The 20,796-nt window shown below is 45.4% G+C and overlaps 1 protein-coding gene across 1 annotated transcript in view; it reads right to left on the bottom strand.

The window, feature by feature from the left end:
- Positions 1 to 20,796, bottom strand: part of LOC126198529 (bumetanide-sensitive sodium-(potassium)-chloride cotransporter) — a 603,867-nt gene that overhangs the window by 370,633 nt on the left and 212,438 nt on the right. The gene's annotated exons all lie outside the window — the stretch shown is intronic.

Below are 20,796 nucleotides of genomic sequence, written 5' to 3'. Positions count from 1 at the left end.
GAGCGAAAGGCTATTTACAATTTGTACAGAAACCAGATGGCAGTTATAAGAGTCTAGGGACATGAAAGGGAAGCAGTGGTTGGGATGGGAGTGAGACAAGAGTTGTAGCCTCTCCCCGATGTTATTCAATCTGTATATTGAGCAAGCAGTAAAGGAAACAAAAGAAAAATTCGGAGTAGGTATTAAAATCCATGGAGAAGAAATAAAAACTTTGAGGTTCGCCGATGACATTGTAATTCTGTCAGAGACAGCAAAGGACCTGGAAGATTAGTTGAATGGAATGGATAGTGTCTTGAAAGGAGGATATAAGATGAACATCAACAAAAGCAAAACGAGGATAATGGAATGTAGTCGAGTTAACTCGGACGATGTAGAGGGAATTAGATTGGGAAATGAGACACTTAAAGTAGTAAAGGAGTTTTGCTATTTGGGGAGCAAAATAACTGATGATGGCCGAAGTAGAGAGGATATAAAATGTAGACTGGCAATGGCAAGGAAAGCGTGTCTGAAGAAGAGAAATTTGTTAAAATCCGAGTATAGATTTAAGTGTCAGAAAGTCGTTTCTGAAAGTATTTGTACAGAGTGCAGCCACGTATGGAAGTGAAACACGGGCGATAAATAGTTTGGACAAGAAGAGAATAGAAGCTTTCGAAATGTGATGCTACAGAAGAATGCTGAAGATTAGATGGGTAGATCACATAACTAATGAGGAGGTATTGAATAGAATTGGGGAGAAGAGGAGTTTGTGGCACAACTTGACAAGAAGAAGGGACCGGTTGGTAGGACATGTTCTGAGGCATAAAGGGATCGCAAATTTAGCATTGGAGGGCAGCGTGGAGGGTAAAAATCGTAGAGGGACACCAAGAGATGAATACACTAAGCAGATTCAGAAGGATGTAGGCTGCAGTAGGTACTGGGAGATGAAGCAGCTTGCACAAGATAGAGTAGCATGGAGAGCTGCATCAAACCAGTCTCAGGACTGAAGACCACAACAACAACAACAACCATCGCGGTTTTAGAAGACGATGTCTGACCGTCTGATCGCCGTATTGTGCACTAAGCAGATCGTAACTCTTTCACATCCGTCTGCAACATTCCATGTAAAGCGCCACATTGTATTCAGAAATGAATCGCGTTTCTGCACTGGCCCGGATGACCATCGTTGGCCAGTATGGTGGCGACCTGCAGACAGGCCATCTTCTTCCAATGTTTTGGAGAGGCACAAGAATGCTACTGCTGGCGTCATGGTGTGGGGAAACATCAGGTATGGTTTCTGGTCACGGATAGTAGTGACTGAGGGAACTCTAATGACGCCACAGCAGTGCATGACTGACATCCCGCGTCCTCATGTGTTACTTCTGATGAGACTGTATCATGGTGTCATTTTTCAACAGGACAATGCTCGTGCACACATGACACATCTGTCTATGAACTGTCTGCGTGATGTAGATATAGTCCCGTGGCGAGTAATACCCTCAGATCTTTCCCCAACAGAACGTTGTGTGTGACCAGTTCGGACGTTAACCCGGAATATCAACGACAAGTCACAACAGCTGTGGGCCAGATAGGGTAGGTGAATCAGTGTATGTATCCAGGCCAGAGCAGGTGCACCGCTATACTCATAAGTGGGCTTATGCCGCCAAGATCTTTGTTAAAACCAATATGTATATGGACATACCCTGTTGCACAAGGTGCTTTATGTTTTTAAATATTTTAGTTCAAATATGGTTCAAATGGATCTGAGCACTATGGGACTTAACAGTTGTGGTCATCAGTCCCCTAGAACTTACAACTACTTAAACCTAATTAATCTAAGGCTATGACACACATCCATGCTCGAGGCACAAATCGAACCTGCGACCTTAGCGGTCGCGCGGTTCCACACTGAAGCGCCTAGAACCGCTCGGCCACATCGGCCGGCCAATATTTTAGTGATGACAAACCTTTTGTAATGTGCTATTTGTATCCACTTGAAATATCATGCGTGAGGTCAGCGTAAAATGAATATGTTTTACAACAAAAGAACCTGTAGATGACAGCATAGTCTGTCGAAACCGGTTGTCTTAAATAAAAAAAAATTGTTATGCGATCTTGGCTGTTGACTTTCAGTCCTCTCAAAATGAGAAAATTCAGCCAACGTCTTTGTACATTTGAGTCGATACTGTGATCATTGAAATAGCATTACATCCCCTCCCACCAGCGAAATTTCATTTCGTTTCCTCCTCTCCTTTCGGGTGCATCAATATTTTTGTTAGGCCCTGTATTTTCCTGACACTGTTCTCATTACTTTTTACCACAAAGTTATTATTAATACATGTACACGCATCGGTGCCGACTTTTATCCGCGAAGAAGTTAGTATTGTGGATATCTGTACCCTCACAGAACCTCGGCCTATGGGAGTTAGCAGTTGGTCCACGTACTTTTTGTTGAAGACGTCGCATCTAAAATGCCATCACTGTCGTTCGGCCCTTGAAAATACTCAGAAGTCAGTGTGACTGCACTAATGAGCCAGCAGTCTGAAAGCACTTGCAGCCATCTTCTTCGCGAGTGACTCGCGTTCCATTTTTACCCTTCCCGCATAGGTTGCAGGGATGTGGCTTCCCAGAAGTATGTCTGTATCAGTGCAGAGCAGTAACGCGGTGCTGTGCCGTGCTATCTCGCGAGGCGGTGTGCGCTGGCGTTCTTCTCGGAAACCGCGCCCACGCCGCCGTCTCGCCATCGGGCGGACGAAGGCGAATTGCCCACCGGCCTATACGGTTCCAACGCCGACTCCGGAAGTCTTAAGAAACGGAAGGCTAGGAGGACGAAGACAAAGGACAGGAAGAGCGTTACGCTTAATTCCCAGTGGTTACATTTATACCGGCCAAAAATTAGTCACCGTCAGGAAACACCACACTGATGCCGTCTAATGCCGCCTCTATCTCAACAGTTGCCGCAATTCTTCAAAAGAGAAAGTCAAAACGTTTCTCCAGATGTGCCAAATCCAGCTGAACCCGCTCGCCGATGATATTAAATCCTATACAGCTATCAAACGACGAGGATGTTGATTAATACGTTTCATCCAGTGTTCTAAATACCCCTAGCCATTTGAGTTGAAAACTTCCGGGCTTTGAGGCGTGGCCGATGTACAAAAATATTTGCTGACGTTTCGTCTCCTATTGTGAGAGATATCTTCGCAGATAAAACGATCACTGCATCAAGTGCTCGAGCCTTGCCCCCTCCCCGTCCCTAGTTTATAGAGCTGCATATAGAGGGCAGCACCATTCGTCACTTGTGCCGAATGTGTGGCGCCATCGTTGTCGATTGAAAGTAATTGATCGTCATTCTGTTGGCGGCAAGTCGACATCCATATTTTATATTTTATCTTATTTTCTGTTAAAATCATCGCAGTGTTTGTAATTGTGTTTGTAATTCTCTGTAGCCTCTTTATACATGTGCATATGACATACGTTTTCTTCGCTAAAAGGCTCATCTCACTGAATTTTATTTCATGTTTACCGTCTTGAAAACCATGTTCTGCTAAGGCCGATTTGTACAGAGAGACCATAACTGTAGGCAAAAATTTTTTCATTTAAATTTCTGGCGGAGAAAGTATTTAAATTGACGTAAACATATTTTTATGTAAATATTGGTAAATTTACTGGAAACATTATTGCAAACACTTGATAAAAATTAACATATTAATATTTTTAATTAACAACAACATTGTTCACTTCACATCAAATGAAAGCAGTAGTTTACAAAGCATATCTCTCACACAAAAATCGGTTTTTCAAAATTATTTTTTCGTAGATGAGCTGATAGATACCCTCTGGTATCGAAGGTTTCAAAATACGCATTATGCTTGATTACATGACATTGTTCATATATGATATTTTATATCTAACACACTGCGTTGCAATTCACTAAAATGGATTTTTCACTCGTTACGACGAGTGTAATCTCTTACTAAAAGTGGGCAAATGAAACATAATGTCCATAAACCAAAAGATACGAACAATGGAACAGATTTTTCAAACTAAGCCGGTTGCTGTTGCCGACTGTAAAAAATTACCGTGACGAACATTTCCATGGGAATCAATTAGAGTCCGCAGCTCGTGGTCGTGCGGTAGCGTTCTCGCTTCGCACGCCCGGGTTCCCGGGTTCGATTCCCGGCGGGGTCAGAGATTTTCTCTACCTCGTGATGACTGGGTGTTGTGTGGTGTCCTTAGGTTAGTTAGGTTTAAGTAGTTCTAAGTTCTAGGGGACTGATGACCATAGATGTTAAGTCCCATAGTGCTCAGAGCCATTTGAACCATTTTTTGAATCAATTAGAACCCTTTAAATATCTGTTTATTACAGCCACAACTAATAAATGAAATGAAATAAAGAAGGTATATCTCCAGAATGAGATTTTCACTCTGCAGCGGAGTGCGTGCTAATATGAAACTTCCTGGCAGATTTAAACTGTGTGCCGGACCGAGCCTCGAACTCGGGACCTTTGTTGTCAAAGGTCCCGAGTTCGAGTCTCGGTCCGGCACACAGTTTTAATCTGCCAAGAGGTTTCAAGGTATATCTCAGACAAATTCAGCGAGAAGAATAAACATTTTGATGACACGTTTCTTCATCCCTCCAGAGAACATGTGCTACGATTAACAGGCCATGAAGAGCGAAAGCCAAGAGGTGAACATAAATCACGTTTTGAGAGGTGAGAGAATTCTTCACGTTCATACCGTGGCAGAACTTGATACTAAACAGATTAAAATCACAAAAATCTAAAGTCGTGAGTTCATCTAAATATTTAGGGATTGCAGTTACGAACTATTTTAATTGAAACGTTCATACAGACAATGTTGTGGGTAAAGCGAACCAAAGACTGCGTTTTACTGGGTGAACACAGAAGCTGCAACAGATCTAAAAAGACTGCCTGCACTACGCTTGTCCGTCCTCTCCTGCAATACTGCTGCACGGTATGGGATCCGTATCAGATAGGATCGACGGAGGACACCAAAAGAACTCAAAGAAGAGTAGCTCGTTTTTTACTATCGCGACATAGGGAAGAGTGTGTCACAGATATGATACGGGAGTTGGAATGATTTTGCTGCGGCGAGATGTTCCACGAAATTTCGATCAGCAGCTTTGTTATCGAATGTGAAAATATTTTGTTGGCGCCCACCTACACAGGGTGAAAAAAACCATAGTAATAAAATATGACAAATCAGAACTGGCACGGAAAGATTTAAGTGTTCGTTTTGCGCGCACACTATTAGAGAGTAGAACAATAAAGAAATAGGTTGAAGATGGTACGATGAACCCTCTGCCAGGCATTTCATCGTGAATTGCAGAGAAGTGATGTAGTTGTAGATGTAGATGAATGCATCAAAGGAATTGACCACTTTCAATATAAATCATAGAATACAGGGGAAAAAAAAAACAAAATAGAAGGAACGTATTGAACTAATGGACAATGAAACAGTTCGAAAGCTCTTGTTGGACTATAACTGAAAAGTACGACAGAATAAATGGAGTCTCCATACGTGATAGGGGTGGAACTTCCCTTGGAGATGGAACAGACCTACAGACCTTAAAGATGACAACGAACATTCTCTATAATCTGTCAATGACAAGCACTTCCTCTGCAAATCGAACAGCAATATAAACCCCTTTTGCAGTCGAGTTATTGTTTAGCACACCAGGAATTTTCTAGTTTCACTTACGCGAAGACCGTGAAGCGTGCCATTATAGAGACGCAATTTAGTGCTACGATTTGATTATATCAGTGAGGAAGCCACTATCGCTCCAGGATTACCCGGACAAACCATACGAAAGGGAGGCTAATACAGGTATGCAGATGAAGAATGATCGCATCAAAAAGTTAGAAAGAGACATCAGGTAGCCCGTCAACGTTCAATTTTGGGAATTCTAGTGATCATTAATGACTCGAAAATGGTTCAAATTGCTCTGAGCACTATGAGACTTAACATCTGACATCATCAGTACTCTAGAACTTAGAATTACTTAAACCTAACTACCTAAGGACATCACACACACCAATGCCTGAGGCAGGATTCGAACCCGCGACCGTAGCGGTCGCGCGGTTCCAGACTGAAGCGCCTAGAACCGCTCGGCCACACCGGCCGGCAGAAATGACTCCAGCTGCTGTCAAAAATATCTCCTAACTTGGCCAAACGTGGCCCTGACTGTATGAGCTCATTTCGGATACGAGTGTGGCATTGTTTGGGCCAGAAAACAGCCGTCTGAAGCGGATATAGAGGCCGTCTGTTTGAAGTTGGCCGTTGTGAATAAATCAAGGATGGGGAGGGGCAGCTGACGTGTCGTGTAATGTAGCACTTTGCTTCATTCGGCGTGATATCCGACGGTGGCCCCGTCACTGGCAAACCGGTCAGACAGCCGCCGCAGACCAGGTCACGGCAGAGGTCTTGCGATTAACGACATGCCGAGTCATAAAATTTCCGCTGGTGTTCGCGAGAACAAACCCGATCGCTGTCCACGTGCTGAGAGCCGCAACGTTTTCCCGAGTCATGCATCGACTGCAGCACGAGCGGTCACAGTTCCTGTTCACGAGTCACAAACGAAAAGAACGAACGCGTAAAATTATACACAAATATCCTTAACATCTGTTTGCTGCAGAATCCTTGAACATATTCTACGTTCCAGTATATACTGGTGTCCTAATTAAAGCAACAAACTGCTAATTCCCCGTCCTTTGTCTAATTCACGATATAATCATGCGAACTGTCAACAGATGTCGTTACAGTCGTGTTCTGCACGGAAGATGGAATTCCGATCGACGGGCAACCACGCCGGCAATGACGTCACGGCACCTATCAAGCGGGTTAGTGTTTGCAGGGTAGTCCCACATCAACAATCGCTGTGTATGCAGTCACAGACGGTGCATTATAGTACAGAGAAAACGCCTACATACTCTCTGCTGTGGAGGGTCATAGGAAGAATGGAAGCAGCAGTGTCGCTCACTGATGGGGCCCGATGGCTTAATGTGAATCGATCCGTTGTTCTTCGGATGAGGCGACAATTTATAGAGAACGAAACTGTATCCTGGAAACCAAGACAGGGCCGACCACGTGTGACATTAACAAGAGTGGACCGTTATCTGGCTGTAAGGGCACGACAGTATCGCCTTACTACTACATTGCAACTGGCGTCTGACGTTGCAGCATCCCCTGGACGTGTTGTAGCGAACCAAACCGTGTAGCAGAGTGGCCTTTATTGTTGTAGACCTACTGTCTGTTTACCTCTGGCGCGTCTTCACGGAAGAGAACGTCTAGAGCGGAACCGTCAACATGCCAACTGGATGGTCGAATGGTGGGCCAATGTTCTTTTCACAGATGAGTCCCGATTTGGTCTGGAGAGTGATTCTCGAAGGATTCGCATCTAGAGGGCACTTGGAACACGATTTCGAGAGCCAAACATTGTGGAAAGAGACGATCCCCGGGTGGACAGGGATTACGTTGTCCACTCCAACACCTCTTTATGAAATTGTACGGCTGAATCAGCAAGATTTAACTGCTGTCAGGTACCGAGAGCAGACCTTGGGATCTCATGCGTTGCTGTTGCCAGGTGCTGTGGGCCACGACTTGGTACTGATGGACGATAATGGTCGACGGTAGATGTTGCACGCATGGCGTGGCATGCTCGCTCTCCCGATTTGAATCCCATAGATTATGTCTGGGACACACTAGGGAGACAGGTTGCATCACATCAGCATCCACCAACTACTCTCCAAGACTTGTGAGCAGTTCTGCAGGAAGAATTGGCGTTATTGCCTCAACATGGTATTGATGACGCCATCCACAACATGTCCCGTCGTTGTCAGAAGTGTATTGGTGCCATACGTGGTCACATCCCATACTGAATACATTAACCAGTTTTCGGAATGTGTGTGCAAATCCATTAAGTTTGAGAAAACGAAGAACATTTTTGTCCACCGTTATGGATGTTGCAGTTGATTATGTTTTGTATTCTTTACATTGTTTCTACTATACTATCACCTGTTTATACAGTTTTGTAGCAAAATAAACGCAACCTCGCAAAATTTCCCTTTGTTGCATTAATTTTGGACACCGGTGTTATAAGTTTACTTGAGAATGAAAAGTTTTTGTCCACCAATCACGAAGGATTTAGGAAACACTGCTCGTGCGAAACTCGGGTTACACTTTTCTCGCACGACATTCAACGAAGCATGGATGAAGAACAACAAACAGTTTCCATATTCCTTGATTTCTAGGAAGCATTTGACACAGTGCCCTAGAGTAAACTTTAACAACAAGTCTGAGTTTACGTAATAACATCTCAGATATGTGAGTTGCTCGGAATCTTCTGAAGTAATAGAACCCAGTGTGTTGTCCTCGACGGCGAGTGTTCATCAGTGAAAAGGGTCAGGAGTGCCACAGGGAAGTGTGATAGGACAGCTATTGTGGTCTAGATACATACATGATCTGGCGTACAGAGTGGGCAGCAACATGCGGTTGTTTGCCCATGACGCTGTTGTGTACGGTTAGGTATCGAAGTTGAGTGACTGTAGCAAGAAACAAGATGCTAGGCTGAATTTGTAGTTCGCGTGAGGACAGTAGCTTCCTCTAAATTATAGAAAAATGTAATTTAACGCAGATGAGTAGCAAAATTAATCCCGTTATGTTCGAATACACAATTAGTAGTCTGTTGCGTGACACAGTTACTTTGATCAATTATCTATTCTAGACAGAAAGATGCAGAGCCATATTACACTACTGGCCATTAAAATTGCTACACCAAGAAAAAATGCAGATGATAAACGGGTAATCATTGGACATATATATTATACTAGAACTGACGTGTGATTATATTTTCACGCAATTTGGGTGCATAGATAATGAGAAATCAGTACCCAGAACAACCACCCTTGGCCGTAATAACGGCCTTGATACGCCTGGACATTGAGTCAGAGCTTGGATGGCGTCTACAGGTACAGCTGCCCATGCAGCTTCAACACGATACCACAGTTCATCAAGAGTAGTGACTGGGGTATTGTGACGAGCTAGTTACTTGGCCATCGTTGACCAGACGTTTGCAATTGGTGAGAGATGTGGAGAATGTGCTGGCCAGTGCAGCAGTCGAACATGTTCTGTATCCAGAAAGGCCCGTACAGGACCTGCAACATGCGGTCGTGCATTATCCTGCTGAAATGTAGGGTTTCGCAGGGATCGAATGAAGGCTAGAGCGACGGGTCGTAACACATCTGAAATGTGACGTCCACTGTTCAAAGTGCCGTCAATGCGAACAAGAGGTGACCGAGACGTGTAACCAATGGCACCCCATACCATCATGCCGGGTGATACGCCAGTACAGCGATGACGAATTCACGCTTCCAATGTGCGTTCACCGCGATGTCGCCAAACACGGATGCGACCATCATGATGCTGTAAACAGAACCTGGATTCATCCGAAAAAATGACGTTTTGCCATTCGTGCATCCAGTTTCGTCGTTGAGTACACCATCGCAGGCGCTCCTGTCTGTGATGCAGTGTCAACGGTAACCGCAGTCTTGGTCTCAGAGCTGATAGTCCGTGGTGCTGCAAACGTCGTCGAACTGTTCGTGCAGATGGTTGTTGTCTTGCAAACGTCCCCATCTATTGACTCAGGGCTCGAGACGTGGCTGCACGATCCGTTACACCCATGCGGATAAGATGTCTGTCATCTCGACGGTAGTGATACGAGGCCGTTGGGACCCAGCACGGTGTTCCGTATTACCCTCCTGAACCCACCGATTCCATATTATGCTAACAGTCATTGGTTCTCGACCAACGCGAGCAGCAAAGTCGCGATACGATAAACCGCAATCGCGATAGGCTACAATCCGACCTTTATCAAAGTCGGAAACGTGATGGCACGCATTTCTCCTCCTTACACGAGGCATCACAACAACCTCTCACCAGGCAACGCCGTCCAATTGCTGTTTGTGTATGAGAAATATGTTGGAAACTTTCCTCATGTCAGCACGTTGTAGGTGTCGCCACCGGCGCCAACCTTGTGTGAATGCTCTGGAAAGCTAATCATTTGCATAGGCCAGCATCTTCTTCCTGTCGGTTACATTTCGCGTCATCTTCGTGGTGTAGCAATTTTAATGGCCAGTAGTGTAAATGGAACGAGCACGTAAGATAAGTCGTAGAATGGCAAATGGCAGACTTCACTTTACTGGGAGAACTTTAGAAAAGGGTGGTTTATCTATAAAGCAGATCGCGCATAGAATATATCGCCAAATCAAGATGCCGACCCTCCGAAGACACTGGATAAGGCAAAAAAAAAAGTCGCTATTAACCTTAACTTCTAGATGAACTACTTTAAACCCTACCAGCCTGGCGGTATTATAGTTTTTTTTTTTTTTTTTTTGTCTCTTGTCAAAGGTCGACCGTCACCTTCTTTTGTGAACTGAGACGCTGCAGTCCTCCGTATGTCAGAGTGAAATCGAAGAGAATGTAGTTACATCATAACCTGAATACATCTGTTAACATTTTAGCCCATTAATTACTACATATATTTATAATTCAGCCATCAAGCACATGCGTGTGCTTATTTAATCTATGGACGCACTGCGTCCTTTGCTCTACCTGATCACATTAACAGAAATGAAAAAATTCAGGGAACAAAAGGCAAGGGAAAAAAAACGGGTGTGGAGAGTTGCGTGTAACGACTGGCAACGCACACAAAGGCTGTTGACAGAGTGTTCCCTTGCCAAGGACTAACACATCTGCTTCACTGTTTCATCAGCTGCCCTTCTTTGATGTCTGTCCAGAGCAGTACTTAATGCAGACAACAACATGAATGTAAGACACAGAATTGCGGTGCAAATTCAAATGGTTCATAAGGACTATGGGACTTAACAGCTAAGGTCATCAGTCCCCTAGACTTAGAACTACTCAAACCTAACTAACCTAAGGACATCACACACATCCATGCCGAGACAGGATTCGAAACTGCGACCGTAGCAGCAGGGTGCTGCAAATCCTTTGCCTTTGAAAAACTGTGACTAATGTCACCAATCACCAACGTCTACAAGCTGTTTAACAACAACATGACACAGACTTCTGCCGACATCAAGATGAAACAAGGCAATGTATCAAGACATGGGACCGAGCGAGGTGGCGCAGTGGTTAGCACACTGGACTCGCATTCGGAAGGACGACGGTTCAATCCCGCGTCCGGCCATCCTGCTTTAGGTTTTCCGTGATTTCCCTAAATCGCTCCAGGCAAATGCCGGGATGGTTACTTTGAAAGGGTACGGCCGACTTCCTTTCCCATCCTTCCCTAATCCGATGAGACCGATAACGTCGCTGTTTGGTCTCTTCCCCCCAAACAACCAAAAAAACCCAACCCAACCCAAGACATGGGAAGAAAGTTTCGCCGGCTTTCCGACTACACGGGGTCGGCTTCTCAGAAATACCAAGCCACAACGAACTTCCACTTCCAGATACCACCAACGAATAAGGATAATTGTTAAAAACGTCCTACTACTTCTTCCACCGGTGATTATACGTTGCACCTTCCACTGCCTATGGTATCGTCCAGAGGTTGCGGAGCCGTAGCAAAGTCAGCAACTTGCACCGATAGTAGAGAAGTTAACGATGTCTCACTGCGTTCCGCAACGACGAATAGGAGGCGCTGGCATAGCCACGCCCTGTCTTCCAGCGCCGCAGCGCCACCGCATGAAGGACGATATGCAGCTGAGCACAGGAAGGCTGTGTCCCAGTTCGTGACCTCCGATCCGGCAGACAACATCAACTACTTGGGACACAAGTGTTACTCTTGCCTTAGACTGAACTGCCATTCTGAACTTTGTGATCTACTTGCTTCGAGAGAAGAGTTTAGTAAATGTGTGCGTCAACTGATGTTAATATTCAAAGACAGTTGTATATATTCGGCGCATTCCTTTGGCAATTGTCTGCATAAAGTTTAGTAAAGCTTTTTGTCAATCTTCCAATAAACTGAACTAATATTTTGTATGTTGTAGTTCCAGTCAAACCACAGTTATGACAGGACGATTGTAGTTTAGTCACGTCACAACATCGCCCTTTTACTTTTGACATCAGTACCAAACGATAACTGCTAGGGACGTATAGTACTAATTGTATTGTATTGTATAGCACTAGGGATCTAGAAACGACGGAGAGGCTTCGTCGCCGCCTTAGTCCTCAGTGATTCACAATCCCACAACAGGCTACAGCAGTCCACTCACCCCACCGCCGCCCGACACCGAACCCAGGGTTATTGTGCGGTTCGGCCCCCAGTGTACCCTCCCGGAACGTCTCACACCAGATAAGTGTAACCCAACTGTTTGCGTGGTAGAGTAATTATGGTGTACGCGTACGTGTAGACAGTGTTTGTGCAGCAATAGCCGACATAGTGTAACTGGGGCAGAATAAGGGGAACCAGCCCGCATTCGCCGAGGCAGATGGAAAACCACCTGAAAAACCATCCACAGACTTGCCGGCACACCTGACCTCGAGACTAATCCGCGGGGCGGATTCGTGCCGGGGACCGGCACGCCTTCCCGCCCAGAAAACAGTGCATTAGACCGCACGGCTAACCGGGCGGGCAGAGTACTTTTACTACATTGTACACTATTTTGCAGTATAATGTGCACATAGTAATTACAAAACAATGAAATGTTTCGTGGGTCTCTCAAGGGGGCGAGGTGACAAAGTGGCCAAAACACATGAGTGTTTGCTAAAATTACTCCGGTTCAAATTCTAATTTAAGTTACTTCAGCGCTAGGATCAAAGAGGCACAGCTAAATTGCCACCACCAGCACTGCCTGGCAATAAAGTGAGGCAACCAGAAGATATGGACAGGTGTCAACGCAACTTCGTTTACGTACATTCTATTGGGTGATATTTATATCATGAGAGTTGCAATACTCTGTGACTGGTAGAAACGCCACTAGAGGGCATTAGTGTAGATCGTCTTGAGCGTTGCTACCAAGTCTGGTATGGTACACAAGGGACATGAATAGTGTCAAATACTGGGCGATCACTGTGAAGGACACACAGATGCCGCATACTCGTGCGAGACAGCGTTATCAGACCCCAAAAGAGTTCGAAAGAGGTAACATTCCAGTTCTCCAGTTGGCCCGCTGGTCGAATCATTCAACTTTTACGGCATTCGGAATGACTGCATGGGAATGTGAAGGCACGTACATTCCCCATCAAGGTTCTGGACGACCACGTCTGACCACCACAAGGCAAGTTAGCCGTGTTGTGCACCAAGAATATCGCAGCCCCTACACATCTGCGTCTGCCATGCGAGAACAGAAATAGAGTTCCGCCAGCATTCTGTCATCCAGTACTTTACGTGGAAGGTAGCATCAGTAGGGCTAGGGAATTACCGTATCATGTTTAGGCTGCCGTTAACACCACAACACAAATGGGCACATTTGGAGTGGTGCCCATGACTGGGGAGCATCGACTGTTGATGAATGGCGCCGCACTGTGATCAGTGACGAACCGCGGTTCTCCATTGCGGATGACCAATGTCGCTGTGTATGGCTGCGACCTGGAGAGAGGTCCCATTATTCCTATGTTTTGGAGAGTTGTGGAAAGCCATCTAGTATGGCTTCAGTTCATGGCTGGTAGTGACTTAGGGAAACCACTTAAAAAGCACACTCAAGCTAGCCCATGTATTAGTATGTCGTCAGAAGATTACGAAACAGTATTTGTATTTTGTCTATGGTTATAGTTCCATAATTATCGATGTAATTTTAACTATTTTTAGTGAAATAAAAGTACTTAAAACAGAGTTTTTAAGATAAACTAGTTATCGAAATCGATGTATTTGGACTTAGTACTTTCACTGAAATACGTGAACTGCTTTAAACCCTTTTTTTCTACAAAAGTTTCACAATTACGATGAGCAATGCTGCGTTAACAATATTTGCAGGCTAATTTCATAGGAACTTGAGCCGTGGCGCCATTGAGTTAGCTGACTGTTCTGTCTGGCGCCACTGGCTCAGGTGTAGTATCGACTATCCCTCTTGCGGCCCCATTGCCAATATCTATGAGGAAGAGTTTGTATCTGTGGGTTGTGTCCTTAGAAGGTCTTTGCGTGCCGATATATATACAGGGTTCTCCGGCCCGAGCAGGCCCTTCTGTACCTTTTGTACACAGCGGACATGCCGCCGCCGCCAGCCCCCGTCCACCTTCTCCAGTTTGCCGATGACACCGCCTTCCTTGCCCTTGCCCCCACCCTGCAGCGCTCCCAACACCTTCTCCAATCCCATCTTGACCGGTTCACCGCTTGGTGCAACCAGTGGTTGCTCAAGGTCAATCCCTCCAAAACCCAGGCGATCATTGTAGGCAAAACCACCCCTTCCTTCCGCCTCCTTGATTTCTACATCACCATCTATTGCCGTCCTATCGCCCTCACTCCCACCCTTAAGTACCTTGGCGTCACCCTCGACCGTCGCCTCTCCTGGACTCCCCACATACGGACAATCCAAGCCAAGGCACGCTCCCGACTCAGTCTCCTCAAGCTCCTCTCCGGCCGTACGTGGGGTCTGGACCCCTCCACCATCCTCCACACCTATAAATCCCTCATCCGCCCTCTCCTTTGTTATGCCCATCCGGCTTGGATCTCCGCCCCCCCCTCCCTTTTATAAATCCCTCCAAATCCTTGAACGCCATGCTCTCCGCCTCGCCTATCGCATCCGTCTCCCCTCCCCCACGCGGATCCTGTACGATCTCATCCCCTTCCCCCACCTCTTCCTTTTCCTTGAAAGGATACGGATCCTGTACACCTCCCGTAAACTCGATCCTCCTCACCCGCTCGTCTCCCCGATCCTCTCCCACCCCCGCCCGTTGCCGCGCCTGTATTCCCACGTCCCACCCCGTCTCCATCTCTCAACCCTCCTTACCCTCTCCCAAGGTGGCTTCCGCCAGCTCCCCCTCCCTGATGATGTCCTCCTTCCCTGCATCTACCCCTCCTATCAACTTTGATCCTCCCCCCCCCCACCTCCTGTGTCCTATCCTTTAGGCACCCTCCCTCCCTCCCTTCCCTTCCCTTCCCTACTCTTTCCTTTCCCCCCTCCCTCCTCCCCTCTCCCCCGGGCTTCCCCTCCCCCTTCCTCCCTCCCCTCTTTCCTTTGCCCATGGCATCTCTGCTCTCCCCTCTCGCTCTCCCACTCCCCTTCCTCCTCCTCCTCTCTTGGCAGGTCCCCGGACTCGCACACGCATAGTGAACATTCGCGCGCCGGAGATCATCGCCTTCTGTGTCTCGTGTGTGTGACGTCGTTTAGTGTTTTTGGTGTCCGCCGTCCCACTACTACGTTCACTTGTGCCGTCGGATTCATCAGTGTTCTGTGCGCCGTGTCAACGTGTTTTCAGTGTTGTTATCGTCACGTGTGAACGACTCCGTGTTTTTTGTGTCTCTGTGACCTCTCTCTTTTGCCCGTCACTTTGTTCATTATCATTCTCCGTTTTTTATACTATTGTAAAACGCTATGGCTGAAGAGCGGCGTAGTGTGCCGCTGCCAGCCTACCTGATTTGTACAGGTTTTAAAATAACAATAAAGTAAAAAAAAAAAAAAAGCCCGAGCAGGAGGCGTGAAGTCTGGGGATTGGCGGTAGCGTCGCGAAGAGAGGTGGTCACGAGGTCCGAGCGGCTGAAGCCACGAGCTGCGCAAGGAGGGCCTGCGCAGAGCGAAGATACCGGAGTACTTCAGTAGGGTCAGCGTCGACTACAAGCAGCAGGCCGACGTTCCGTCGGTTGGTTGGCAACATTCGTGTCGACCGCTCGGGGCCTGGCTGCCCTCTTCTACCTGGCTTTCATCGGCACTACTAAGTAACCGCTGCGACGCACCGTGGATCCATGGAGCTGCTTGCTGTTAAAGGGTAGCAACATTCTGTAATCCTTGTGGTGATTTGTTTCATTGTCTACCTGCTCTCCTTATTATTTTCTGGCTTGTACACGAACCCTTAGAGTTTTAATATGGCGGCTCTTTGGTCGTAAATATAGACAGTAGTCCTCAGATTTAGTTATAAGTTGGTACAGTGGATAGGCCTTGAAAAACTGAACACAGATCAATCGAGAAAACAGGAAGAAGTTGTGTGGAACTATGGAAAAAATAAGCAAAATATACAAACTGAGTAGCCCATGCGCAAGATAAGCAACATCAAGGATAATGCAAACTCGGAAGCGCCGTGGTCCCGTGGTTAGCGTGTGAAACTGTGGAACGAGAGGTCCTTGGTTCAAGTCTTCCATCGAATGAAAAGTTTACTTTTTTATTTTCGCAAAGTTATGATATGTCCGTTCGTTCATTGACGTCTCTGTTCACTGTAAAAGTTTAGTGTCTATGTTTTGCGACCGCACCGCAAAACCGTGCGATTAGTAGACGAAAGGACCTGCCTGTCCAATGGGAACCGAAAATATATGATCGCAAGCTCATAGGTCAACCGATTCCTCCACAGGAAAACAGGTCTTATATATTCTATACGACACTGGTGACGGCACGTGCGTCACATGACAGGAATATGTTGTCGACCCACCTAACTTGTACACTTGGCGAATGGGTAAAAAGATTCTTCTACATTGCCCGATTTAGGTTTCCTAGTGGATGTGATAATCACTCCCAAAAAAGTGATGAAAACATAAATGTTTGTCACGTAAACTGCAAAAAATGAATGCAACAGTTTCACAGTCGCACAGTTTTCCCTGTGCTCTGTCAAAACATATGTTTTTAACGTTTTCAAATTTTTCGGTTTAGGTGTAGCGTCCCCACACTACGGCGCAGTTACCTCACATCGGACGGACGGACGGACAGATAATAATTGTCTGAAAATAAAAAAATTAATCTTTTCACTCGAAGGTGGTCTTGAACTCGTTCGGCAGCTGCTCACGCTAGCCACGGGACCACGGCGTTCCTGAGCTCAGATGTCCTTGATATTGCCTATCATGCACATGGACTACTCAGTTTGTATATTTTGCTTATTTTTTCAAAGTTCCACACAACTTCTTCCTGTTTTCTCGATTGATCTGTGTTCAGTTTTTCAAGGCCTATCCACTGTGCCAACTTATAACTAAATCTGAGGGGGGTGCGATGGGGAGGTTCCCTTGTAAGACACTAGTTGTCGTTTAAAAATTTGTCCCGCTATTATACTGCCTTTCCTTTCAGGGTTGTACCGGATCATTAATGTTCTAATTAATCAGCTCTTGGTCGTAAATACAGCCGCAAAATTACACTAAGGCACAGGTGGCCGTTAAACAAAAGGAGGACCTTGTGGCTAGATTTAGCTGTTAACCGGTTTAATTCTTTGATTGTAATTGCATTTCTCAGTCATTACTTATAATCTCAACAACTTGATGTATTAAGCTGTTCGTCTGTATATGAAAGACGGAGTCATTATTGGTGTATTTCAGCTGGATCTTGTGGTTTCGCCGAGTGAGTTCTCTAGTAATAAGTGTTCACAAGTAATATTTTAAGACGTTTCTTCAGAGCGGTCTTAATAACTGACAATCAGTTTAGCTTTGAAAACATTAACAGCCAACTGTCACCAGGGCTTTAGTCAAAGTAAAATTGTCTGAAGGGACGGATTGGGATCAGTCGCACCTTGGTTGCCGATTGAAATTAAGAGATTGGTTGCTTTGAAGTAAGCCTTATCATTGTCAGATTGTTTGCTAATCTGTTTACCTTTAAGCAGAGGTGCGCATCTTAGACCCGAAACTTTCGACGTACAGCTTTCAAATTGAAAGTTAAGTCATCTGTTATGAATTATTCAATCACTCTTGTCATCAATGGTGTTTAATATAGTTTTCATATGTTGCAGAAGGGCATCCGGCCGTCTTGTAATCATTGTCACATTGTCTGCTGTTTGGCAATACAGTACTTCAGACTTCTTTTGCAGATTTGTTCATTTTGTTAAAGAAAATTTTATGGTTAAATGCTTAGATTATCTGAAAAACACAGTTTATATATTGTTAAATAAACAGGTTGAGTGAAAAGAAAGTTATATTGGTGGATCCTTCCTTCCACGTTTTCCTTAGCCGGCCGTGGTGGCCGTGCGGTTCTAGGCACTTCAGTATGGAACCGCGTGACTGCTACGGTCGCAGGTTCGAATCCTGCCTCGGGCATGGATGTGTGTGATGTCTTTAGGTTAGTTAGGTTTAAGTAGTTCTATGTTCTAGGGGACTGATGACCTCAGATGTTGAGTCACATTGTGCTCAGAGCCATTTGAACCATTTTGAGCCATTTTTTCCTTAAGTCCAGTAAGTACCACGTTTCAGACCTAACTCAACAAAATGTATTATGATAAGCGAATTGCTTCAAAACCTTTTTTAGCTACAAAAGTTTCATAATTACGATGAGCATTGCTGTGATAGCAGGCTTTGCAACCTAATTTTATAGGAAGCAACCTCCACAAAACGTATTACGTCACCGTCAATTAAGAGGTAGTTCAGGTCTTCAACACATATTAGTAAATCTCGGTATAAGTTCTAGAAGAGAAACGAAATACGAAAACTTGAGCTAACGAAGAAAGCTGATATAAGTAATAAGATTTATATGGAGGCAGATAGTTTCAGTCAATTTCATGTAGTGACCGAAAGTGTCTTGTTACACTACATGAGAACCAACTTTCATAACGTAGAATTTGAGTTTATGGTTTACAAAGGAGAATTCATCAGAAGCAAATGATATGGAAATGACTGAGTGGTCGCAATCGAGCTTGGATTTCAAATGAAAGTTTAAGGTTCTAGAGAACTTTTCAAATCTCAAACACCTATGATGTACGTGTGCATACTGAAGCGAAGAATGAAAATTTTAACCAACACTGGGGGTCGAGCCCTGTCTCCTGCTCACAAGGCAGATGCGCTAACCACTACGCCACCCTGGCACAGCGGTTTTGTACAACTGCACGGATTATACTAGCACGCCTCCCTCCTCATTCCAAATTTCCATTCATGCCTCAGCCCACCGGAATTCCACCTCGACTCGATTTATGAAAAGTGCGGCGAGTTCAGTAGAAATATATGACAAGTCAACACAGGTATCGTACGCCTGATACAAAGAAAGTGTCGTCCAGCTGAAGAATTGATCTTCTGGAGATAATTCGTAGATTGAGTATAAAACGAAGTGAAGTGGTCGCGGTGTTTACTGGTTTCCGCCGATCAGATACCTGGCACAGTCGCAGCCTTTCACATACACTACACATCCAACACGGGTAACGGCGTGGAGAGACGCGAGTTCCATGACGTGGCCTTGCGTGCTGTCAGCCAGCTGCGGCATGCGTGTGTTCGGCCGCCTTCCGGCCGGGCCTTTCTCGCCCCCAGTAAAAAGCCACGCAGCGCTCGCTCCTCTGCCGAACACTTGCGCCGCTGCTTGCTGCTACGCCTCTAAACAAAACAAAATAAACAGCGATTCATATGAAGACAGCCGCATGTCGACGGAAAGTTTCCGTCGGACTCGCTTGCAGCGGTAAGTTGTGTCACCCACTTCCGACTGATTTTATGCAACCCGCCACGAATTCTGCTCCTGTGCCAACCTCTTCATCTGTGAGTAGCACTTGCAACCGAAGTCCAAACTTATCTGTTTATATGTATTCCAACCTCTGTCTTCCTCTAAACTTTTTACCCTTTTTAACATGTGTCCTATCATCGTGTCCCCTCTTCCTGTCAGTGTTTTCCATAAATTTCTTTTCAACATTTGTCTGGAGCATCACATCTCAAACTCTTCGATTTTCTTCTGTTCTAGTTATCCCACTGTCCATATCTCTAAGCCATACACGGCTGTGCTCCAAACATACATTCTCAGACATTTCTTCCTCAAACTAAGGCCTACGTTTGATACTAGCAGACTTTTCTTGGCCAGAAATGCCCTTTTTGCCGGTGCTAGACTGCGTTTGATGTTCTCCTTGTTCCGTCCGCTATGGGTTATGTTGCTGCCTAGGTAGCAGAATCCGCTACATTCATCTACTTCTCGATCACCAACTATGATATTAAGTTTCTCGCTGTTCTCAGTTCTGCTGTTTCTCGTTACTTCCGCCTTTCTTCGGTTTACTCTCAATCCACATTCTGTACTCACTAGACTGTTAATTCCATTCAGCGCGTCCCGTAATTCTTTACTTTCACTGGGTACAGCAATGTCGTCAGGGAATCTTATCGCTGATATCCTTTTACCATGAATTTGAATCCCACTTTGAACCTTCCTTTTACTTGGGTCTCTGGTTCTTCGATATCAGCCAAGCACTTCGTTCTTGGTCTTTCATTCTTATTGTTGCCTCTTGGTCCTTGTACATACCGTACATTACCCGTCTTTCTCCATAGCTTACACCTATTTTACGGAGAATTTCAAACATCTTGCACCGTTTTCTATTGTAGAAAGCCTTTCCTAGACCAACAAATCCTACGAATGTGTCTTGATTTTTCTTTAGTCGTGGTTCCATTATCAAGCGCAACATAAGAATTGCCTCTCTGGTGCCTTCAACTTTCCCAAAGCCAAAGAGAGCGTCATCTAACAGATCCTCAATTTTATTGTCTGTATGTTATTCTTGTCATCAACTTGGATACATGATATGTTTAGTTCATTGTGGGACAGTTACTGCATTTATCCGTGCTTGCTATCTTCGGGACTATGATATTTTTCAGGAAGTCAGACGGGATGTTTGCACACAATAGATTGCAACAAACCAAACTGAACAGCGAGTAAAGGTCTGCTCACCTTTTCCAGGCCCAAGTTGGCTGGAACAGTATGGCACATTGGCGCTTGTGTTTCAACCCTATGTCGCCGTACCAATACCGGCGCCTAATTGCAACTC

Source organism: Schistocerca nitens, chromosome 8, assembly GCF_023898315.1.
Source record: "Schistocerca nitens isolate TAMUIC-IGC-003100 chromosome 8, iqSchNite1.1, whole genome shotgun sequence".
Lineage (NCBI taxonomy): Eukaryota > Metazoa > Arthropoda > Insecta > Orthoptera > Acrididae > Schistocerca > Schistocerca nitens.
The sequence above is the reverse complement of the archived record's forward strand: the minus strand, read 5'-3'. Positions and strand labels throughout refer to the sequence as shown.